Source organism: Mus caroli, chromosome 11, assembly GCF_900094665.2.
Source record: "Mus caroli chromosome 11, CAROLI_EIJ_v1.1, whole genome shotgun sequence".
Taxonomy (NCBI): domain Eukaryota; kingdom Metazoa; phylum Chordata; class Mammalia; order Rodentia; family Muridae; genus Mus; species Mus caroli.
The window spans coordinates 66,231,294-66,241,157 of record NC_034580.1 but is presented as its reverse complement, the minus strand read 5'-3'; the positions used below and the strand labels follow the sequence as shown (position 1 = coordinate 66,241,157).

General features: G+C 44.2%; 1 pseudogene; it reads right to left on the bottom strand.

The window, feature by feature from the left end:
• Positions 1–5,994: 5,994 nt before the first annotated feature.
• Positions 5,995–7,528, bottom strand: LOC110304515 (annotated as a pseudogene).
• Between the last annotated feature and the right edge of the window lie 2,336 nt (positions 7,529–9,864).

Sequence of the window (9,864 nt, the reverse complement as noted above, 5' to 3'; positions counted from 1 at the left end):
CCTCTAGCCTACAAGGGCACCTGCACTCCCATGCACATACCCCAAACACACACACACACACACACACACACTCACACACACACACATATGTATTTATTTAGAATTAAGTCTAAAAAAATAAAAGAAGAAAAGAAAGCTCTGATGAATTTAGTATAGTCAGGGATATCACTATTTCCCTATTAGAAATTTAATAGTATTTTTTTTCCTTTGGTGCTCAGTATAAATTCTATCTTTTAAACTTCTTCAAGAATATCTGGTGCAACTGGAAATAAGTAAAATCAGTCCCAGAAAGAAATACCATGTTTCCTCTCATTTGTGGGTCCTAGACAATATGGATTCATAACATTACATATGTATAGATAATGGAAAGAAAGAGCCAAATTGTCTAAGGTAACAAAGGGTACTAATGGGAGGAGGTGGGGAAGGGAGAGGAAATACAGTCAAAATATATATTTCATAAAAAGGCCTTATGTAACTCAGTATTATAAATTGCAAAGTCTTAAAACGTTTTGATGCTCCTTGTCTGTCTTCCAAGTCCATGGTAAGCATTTAATGTCCATTTGTAACTCTCCTACTTCATGATCATTAGATCTAGGTATGAAGTTGAACACTGGCAGCACCGCTCTTGCCCTCTGTAGTCCAGCACCTGCAGCTAAGTGATCCTTCCCTCACCACTCCCCGTGGTCTGCACATGGCAGAGAATCACTGAAACCACACAGGTCACTGCCCATTCACGGCCACCTTTGGGGCTGAGTTCCATGACACACCCGAAAGTGGAGAGAGATGTTTCCTTTACTACTATACTGAGAGAAGAGCCTGTGTTCCTGTGGCCAGAAGAAAGGGACATAGATGCAGATGAACCACTAGCTGTGTCCTATACAAGGGGTCAGGAGCATGGTATTGCCCAGATATCTGTCATCCAGGCATAATTTGGACATAGCTTCATAATCTATTCCCCAGCTGTGGAGTCTGATGCCACCACAGACTCTTCAGAACATGGAAGCAATGAAGAAAGAATAGAGCTCCCCAAACCCCTCTGCTTCCTCTTTAGCAAATCCTCAGATCCCAGACAAGCCACCATAATACTCCCCAGTATCCAGAGGACCATCCGTTGCCACACATGCTGCTGGCCAACTGGAGGAGTGGGGGATGTTACAATCCAGGATGTCTCATGGAAACTATAGGAAAGGTCACAGTGGAATGAATTACAGAGATTAAAAGAATTCCCAGGTCTTTGGAGGTCACACCTGCACTTCAGCCTCCAGGTTTTCTCTTTAATCATCAGTCTTTAATTCTGGAACATAAAATTACAAGCTCATTGATAATGATCGGTGATTTACTGAAGGGAGCCTAGCCCTAATTATGAGCAGAAGAAGCTACACTGCTTTTCAACTTCCTACCAAAGTCCAGCAAGGAAATTACCTGGTTCTGCAGAGCAAATAACACCAGCGGGCATATAGGGGACCCTGGTTACCTGATGAATGTGCGCTTGGCCACATTAATATGCAGAGAGAGTTGCTTCGAGTGTTAGCAATTTGCTGGTAATTGGGACATTGACAGACACCTCGGAAAGCGGCTGAGCTGGTACCTGAGCAAGGAGTTGCATTATCTGTTCTTGGAAGATGAAGGCATGCAGGCAAAGCTATGGCCAGCTCACAGTAGCTGTCTCAGGTCAGATGTCAAGGGTCAGGTTGCAGCTAGATTCTCATTCTTTGATGAAGGTCAAGGGTCAGATCTAAATCAGCATTCAGCCTGTGACCAGTGAGAGGTGAGTCCAAGCCTGGGGTAAGGGACTGAGATCTAGACAGAGTCTCCATCAAGTACTCAAAGTCGGGCTGAGTTTCCATCAGGGACTCAGGCTTCAGACTGAGCCTCCCTGCCTTCCTCTCACGCCCTGTATTTTTCACCCTCTCTACTTCATTCCTCTGGTTGCAGGCATGGAGGCACTGCAGACTGACCTCCCAATCTTGGACTGTGCAATGGAGCCTTTTCAGGTATTTTTAGGTAAAGGATACCTGCTTGTGAGCTCTGGTATCCTTAGGACATGTTGTGACCCGCGGGGAATCATCATCACCAGGGAACACTGAAGGGCAGATTGGTTTGCATAACTCTCACTAAGGAATAGCACACCCCATTACCTTCCCCCTCTTCCCTCTTGCTCAAAGTGGTCAGCATGGTATTGCAGATCTTGGCAGAGCGGCTGTTGGGTCACGTCAGGGGTTCAGCATGAGTGATAGGCTCTTCCAAAGCTACACCAGGGTGGTCTTCTCAGGAACAGACTCTTGGTACTCAAAGCAGACAAGATGCTAGGAGCACAGTTTACACCCAGAGCTATCAACCCATGTTTCTTGGTGGGTTTGCCTAGGGGTTCTAACCAAGAAACGAGCAGGCTACCACACACATGCTGCAGCCCTATAGAGTGACTGTTCTGTTTGCCTGGGGAAAAGGTTCTCTCTTAGGACAAAGAGCTTCCAGTACTGAGAATTTTGAGCAAATTGGGATGGCTGTTTACAGCCGAGTCCCTGGACCTTAGTTTGCCTTATTCTTGGGAACCATGGCTATCCTGAACACCCTTCCCCAGACACCAAAGTTTCAGACTAGACAGAGATGCCAGGTGTGTCGATTTTCATGTTCTTGTGGGCAGATGTTTCTGCATCTAGGTGGAGTTAGGGCTCTTCCTAGGTTTGTTTTGATTTGGAAATATTACTGACTTTAGCAACTGATGCTCAGCAATAGCCATGATAGCCAAGGCCTTTTGTCAGGAAGCTGGCATTTGCTCTCTGGTAACTGTAAACAACAGCAGTGCCATTATTTTAACAGCAGTTAAAATGTATGGAAAGGTTGTTACCTGCCAGGGTATGTTGTTAGTTCCTGCATGCAAAGTTACTGGCAATCCTCAGACCCGATGAGAAAAGTGCTGTTATCAGCCCTACTTACAGATGAAGAAGTGAAGGTTAGAGAGATGGAGTCACTCACTAAAGCCAAAGAATGGGGAGGTGCATGACTATTCAGAGAGCTCTGGTGTCCCCAGGTGTTAGGTCCTGCCTCTATGACAGAGGATGTGGCCCAGTTTCAGTTTGAGTCAGCCTGTAATTTCATCAAATGGGGCCAACTCAAGGTTCCAGATATCTGTTTACATAGAGGATAGAGGAGTTTTGGAAAGATAAAAACTTGAGCTCTGTCAGGATCCTGCTCAGAAATTCCTGCCTGTGCCTTTAAGTTCATCCAACCCCCCTTACTTTCTCCTCTATCGGGTTCAGGTCTCACACTCTGAGGGGCTTGACTATTTGGTATGACAACTGCTAATGGACAAATGTGATCACACAAACTCCAAAGCATCCTCACAGCAGAGGACACCATTATTCAAGTGAAGAGACGGCTTGCAGAATAGGAAAAATGCCTTGCCAGCTACATATGAGACAGAAGTTTGGTGTCTAGAATACACAGAGAACTCAAAGAAAGCTAAACATCAAGAAACCAGAAAACCCGATGGAAAAAGAAATAGGGCATGGAACTGAACAAATAGTTCTCCAAAAACTGAGATACAAATGGCTGAGGAATTTCTTTAAAAATAGCAATTAGGGAAACCCAAATTAAAACTACTGTGAGATTTCACCTTACTCAAGGCAGAATGGCGAGGTTTAAAAAAAATGATGGAAAATGCTATGTATGTATGTATGTATGTATGTCGGAGGGCGGGGAGGGGGGACACTTAATTCTGGTGGACGTGCATGCTGGTGCAACAAGCACTTGGAAAATTAGTGTGGATGTTCCTCAAAAAGCTAGAAATAGATCTTCCACTCTTGGAGATATACCTGAAAGACTACATCTACTGCAGAGAGTTCTAACCCATGTTCAGTGCTACTCCATTCAAAATTGCCAGGAAATGGAAACAGACTAGATGTCTATCAAGGGATGGGTATATAATAAATATGTGATACATTTACCCAAATAATACTGTTCAGCTGTTATGAAAAATGAAATTCACAGCTAAATGGATGAAACTGGAAACATTATTATCCTGATTGAGGCAATCCAGACCCAGAAAGTCAAAACTCATATGTGTTTCTCTCATTTGTGAGCGCTACCTTTGAATCTTCAGATCTCTGTGTCTCATTTGGAAAATCCACAGAAGTCAGCAGTTTAGTAGCAAGCCATGAAAAGGGGTGTCAGTCAAGGTAGGAAAAGTAGAACACAGTGATATAAAGGGAAAAGGGGAATAATAGAGCAGAAAGGGTTAAATGCCTTAGAGGATGGGAGAGCATGGTAAAGGAGGGCCTACAGGGAGGGTAACTAGCTCTAAAGGCCTTCTAGTAAAGTCATATGCTGCTCTAATATGCAAGACTGATGCTGTAGAATCCTCCTGAAACATAAACATATACTTATGTTCAAAGAGCCTAAATATAGTTGCCCTAAAATGAGACAACAAAGACTCCACTAGACACCACATGCTAACAAATAAAAGCCTCAGTGTCAAGAATGATTTTCCTCTATTGCCTCTGTTGGAAAGTGAATTCCCCTAGACCCCCAAATATTAGATGCTACTGCCATTGATACTGAATTACTCTCCAGAACTTGATGGTGTGATGGCTAATCTTGGCTGTCAGCTTGATCACATCAGCAATAAACTAAAACCCAAACAGATAGGCAAACTTATGAGAGATTTGCTTGATTGGATCCTTTGAGTGAGAGGATCCACCCTATATCTGAATATACCATCTGGTGGCAAACCACATGAAAAAATATAGAAAACAGGGAAGTTTGCTTTTGGCCTGCTTGCTCCTACTCTGATGGTAAGTTCATCTAAGCTGTTGTTTTAGTCAATATTAAATTCAACTTTTTCAGGATTCCAACAAAGATTAGAAATGGGCAGCTCTCTAGGAATCCTCCAGGACTCCAGCACCAGACTGGGGCTGCTGAGATCGCCAGCCTTGTGGACTGAACAAATACCAGGTTCTTGGCCTTCCTGTCATGAGACAACCATTATTGGACTGCCTGGATCACAACCTGTAAGCCACTCAGTAAATCGTGTGTGTGTGTGTGCGCGTGTGCATGTGTGTGTACGTACCTTGAGAGCCACAGTAATAACTAGCCCGGCAAGACACACCCACTCATGGGTGCAAATGTTGCAGGAGTAACTAGCCACTTTCTGATTGGATTTAAGGCCCAATCCAGAAGACGAAACTCACACCAGACTTCTCATTACATCCATAGATTTGTGCATCCCTCAAACTTCCTCAGAGAAGTTTCCTTTTCAGTAGATGAACACAGAGACTTACAATGATCAAGGAACAGAGAGTAAATGGCTTCAGACTTCTCAGGCCTAAATGGAACATCTATATCATACTCATCTCCTCCCTCAAGGCTCAAGAGTCATGTTGGATAAGAGTGTGAAAGATTGTAAGAGAGATGGTGGATGACTGTTAGAAAATGGTTTGTGGACACAATGGGGCAATTCCACATCTACACAGGTGTTGTGACAGCATGCGTAAGATTGGTACAAGATCAAGCTAGACAAAGTCCCAGCACAGAGAGGGCAAGTGTGCACAGAAATCCCACCTCCAACTGAAGAGCATCTGGTAAGAGATAACCACTGAGAGAGGGAGGATTAAATTTTTTAAGGGTGTGATCTTAGCTCAGTCTTAACATGCTCCAGTAAATGGCCACACATCTAAAAGTATATAGGCAGCATTTATGGAACTCAATATATGAGTTTTGATTCTTTTTAAATGAGAACACAGCTGAAGAAGTGGCTCAGCAGTTAAGAGCGTGTGTTGCTCTCTTGCAGAGGTTCTGAGTTCAGTTCCCAATACATATGTCAGGTAGCTTACAACTTCTTGGTTTTTTTTTGTTTGTTTGTTTTGGGTTTTTTTGTTTGTTTGTTTGTTTGTTTTTGGCATAAGAACAAAGTTTAATGCTGCACCCATCAAGGCAGCCCTAGTGTCTGTCAGCGCGGAAGCTCCCTGAGTGGTGCAGACCTCTCCAGTGTCGGGCAGACCTCCACAGGACTACACTGTGTCTGAGGCCTCGGCACATGGTACCATCAAGGCCTGTGGTGGGGGAGGGGCTGCCTAATCGTCCTTCTTAAACTTGCCGTTGATGTAAGGCACCCAGTCCAGGATCAGCCGCCAGTCCGTGGCCCACACCAGTCCCACGGCACCCACAGTGCCCCACATGCCGGCTGTGGGAATCCAGTTTCTGGCCAGTTCCCGGTAGCGCGGTGCTCAGCATCGCTGCAGGGTCTCAATACTCAGGGTCACCCCGTTCCACTGCCCTGGAGCACTACCAGCTTACAACTTCTTGTTTGGTGGTTTGGATATGCTTGGCCCAGGGAGTGGCACTATTAGGAGGTGTGGCCTTTTTGGAGTAGGTGTGGCTTTATTGGAGGAAGTATGGGCTTTGAGACCCTCCTCCTAGTTGCGGGAAAACAGTCTGTTCCTAGCTTCCTTTCAATGAAGATGTAAAACTTTCAGTTCCACCTGTGCCATGTCTGCCTGGACACTGCCATGCTTCCTGCCTTGATGACAATGGACTGAAATTCTGAACCCCCATTAAATGCTGTCCTTTCTAAGAGTTGCCTTGGTCATGGTGTCTCTTCACAGCAATGGAACGCCTAAGACATGCTGTAACTCAAGCTCCAGGGAATTCTGACATCGCTGGTTTCCATGGGCACCTACCACGTATGTGCACAAGTATACACACATATGCACACACATACACATGGTTTTAAAGTAATTTTTAAAAAACTTTAAAAATTGAGAAGACAAAGGTGGGTGGATATGGGATAGGAGGAGTGGGTCTGGGGGGAGGTGTGGAAGAGGAACAAAATGATCCAAGAAAAGTGTTTGAAGTTCTAAAAAAGTTAATACAATGATGAAGAGTAACGATGAGGATAGCCGGTGTAGACTTCTGGCCTTTATATGTATAAAATAAAATAAAATAAAATAAGCAGATCCTAGAGACATGGCTCAGTGGGTAAGAGAACTGGTTGCTCTTGCTAAGGACACAGGTTTTATCCCACAATGGCAGCTCATAACCATTAGTAATTCCAGTCCCAGGACATCCGACACCTTCTTCTGGCATCTGCAGAGAGCAGGCACACATGTAGTACACAGACAAATATGCAGGCAAAACATTCATGCACATAAAATAAAATAAGACCATTTAAAAAATATTAAAACAAAAGAAAACAAACACCAACTTGAGCTCCCGTTATCAGCCACCCCCTGTCAATACCTTTTCAGACACAGCCACTGACATCGCAGAGCCTGTAGGGTGAGAGTAGCTCTAGTGTCTTTCCACCATCCTCAAGGAAGGAGACCATGTGGGAATCAGTTCAGAGAAACTGAGGCTCAGTCATTTCCCCAGGGCTGTCAATAACCACATTGCTCTCTTACTATTTCTAAATATCTGTTTGTGGCAGAGCTGTGAGCACCATTGTACCTTCTTCACCTCTCCCATCCACAGCTATGGCTTTGTCTTCTGCATCTTCTAAGGACTCAGACCTCCTTGTGTTGCCCTCAGCCATAAGGAGAGGGATTGCAGGGTGAGGCACAGGCCTCCTGTTCCTCTGTTGCCTAGTTTATGGATATTCTGCATGGTCTCCTGGAGCTCGAAGCTGTGTCCTGTAAAAACTCTCAAAGTACCGCACTTAGGTGGACTCCTTTCTCCTCCCTGTCTTTCCTGTTAATCGTACCTGAGTTCACCTTCCAGGTAAATGAAGAAACTCAGGCCTGTGCCTTGGCAACTCCATCTAGCAGAGTTCTAGAACAAATAAACAAATTACTTTTGCTAAAACAAAATCGTGATTTTTTTTTTGGACAAAATTTGGAAAATATTTTTAAAATACTTGACCCCCCTCATCAAGCCTTGTGGTACATATGCCTCTTATACAGCAGGTACTCTGCCTTGTGGTATATACCTCTTACATACCAGCTATTCTGCTACAATTGGAAATGAAAAATAAGCAAGATCGTCTCTGACATCATAAATTTAATCTGTATCTCATGAACTAGAATAACCTATATTAGTTACTTATATAAACATGTATATGTATACATATACAATCTTTCAAGGGCATTCACACGAACACACACACACACACACACACACACACACACACACACATATATTGCCAAATAATCTGAATTTGTATTTCTCTCATTGTGTTACAAGCATTTTCTTGTGTCCTAATTTGCCCTTCAAAACATGAGTTTTAATGGCTCTGAACGTCTCCCCCTATGCACCACCATTATTTTGCCATTTCCCAACAGTTTTCAGTGTTTCATGATTGCAGATAACACCATGATAAACATTAATGAGATCCTAGCTAGGCTGCGATACAATCATGTGAACATTCCACCTGCTGTTCTTGCAGAGGCTGATTAAAGGAAGATGGAAACACAAAGACATGTGAGCCAATAGGAATATTCCAGGCCACTGAGGGTGAACCCTAAGTCAGGGCTAACTGGGGGTGAAGGCTGCAGGACAGGGGAGAAGTAAGACAAAGCTAGGCCAGGGGAAGCCCCCTGACTCCACTTCATTTCTTGTTACCAGCTAAGGCACTCTCATGCACACCATTTTCCCTTTGATGTCCTGACTTAGTTGTCAGCCTCATCAAGGAAACACCTATTCTCCATGATTCCACTCCAGATTCTCCATGAGACCTGGTGCAGGTTTAGATACCTCTTAGTGAGATGTCCTTCCTCCTTTAATAGAACTGGGGTTACATGATGTTTCCTAAAACAGCCATTAAGGTTCAGAAGCAATATAGCAAGCCACCCTGGAGGGTGCTGTATAACTAAAACCATCCCTAGGAACCTCAAATGCGGTGGGGCTGATCACTTCAGAAGGAACGGACTTACTCTTTTGCTGAACTGAGGCATGGCAGTCATCTCTACTCTGTCTATAGCCATGATCTGGAAGTCCCTGGGCTTTGCTACCACAGTACCAAAGTAGAGAGTGGGAAGTAGCTCCAAAATATCTCCAGGACAGTGGAAGAGGCCCAGGGCAGGAGCAGATGTTACAAAACAGTCTTTCAGGAACTTTTGGGGATGGAAGGAAAGGCAATCTTGAGCTGAGAATGAGCAGGTAAAATCCAGACCAAGGAGACCATGGCCTCTCAGGATCTAAAGGGATTTTTAGTCGAGAGTTGTAGTATCAGCTGTGTCAAAGTTCAGAGACACCCCCACCCTACCCAGAGCAGCCAAGAACCTCCACTAACCATGTTTGCCCCAGGCATTGCATTGGTTCTAGAGACAGTAGAGAGCAAGACCATGACCCAGGCTAGCATCCTCGAGGCCATGATTATCATTGGCAGGGTAGAGGTGATCGACATGTCTAGGGTCCAAGAAAAGATTGAGTTACAGGGGTCTCTGGTGTATACAGGGGTTTCTGGTGTATACAAACATTTTAGCAATGTTCCAAGAAGTCCAGAAGACAGGGCCGGAACCTCCTTTCTCTCCCTTACACTCTCATTTTACTATAGTTCCTGTCTTATGAGTGTGAAAACAGGCCCAGACAGGTAAAGTTAACCAGTCATGTATGTACCTTTCTTCCCTACCTCCTACTAAAACACTGGGTCTGTTATTGCTGATGTTTTGGGAAATGTTGAACAATTTTAGGTACCATTTTTGGTGATCACAACTTGGGGAAGTGTAACTTTAATTTTTTCAGATTCTATTTTTAATGATGGGTTTTAAATGCTTTAACTTTCCTTGTAACCCACTACCCAAGGTAGTGGAAAAGGAAGGATATGGGGTTGGGGGTGATGGTGGCAGTGGACCTGTTTAGAAGGTTCTTTGGAGCACCTCCGGTCTGTGTTGTCTGGAAATCAGCTGTTCAGTTCACAGGTTAGCAGGCAGT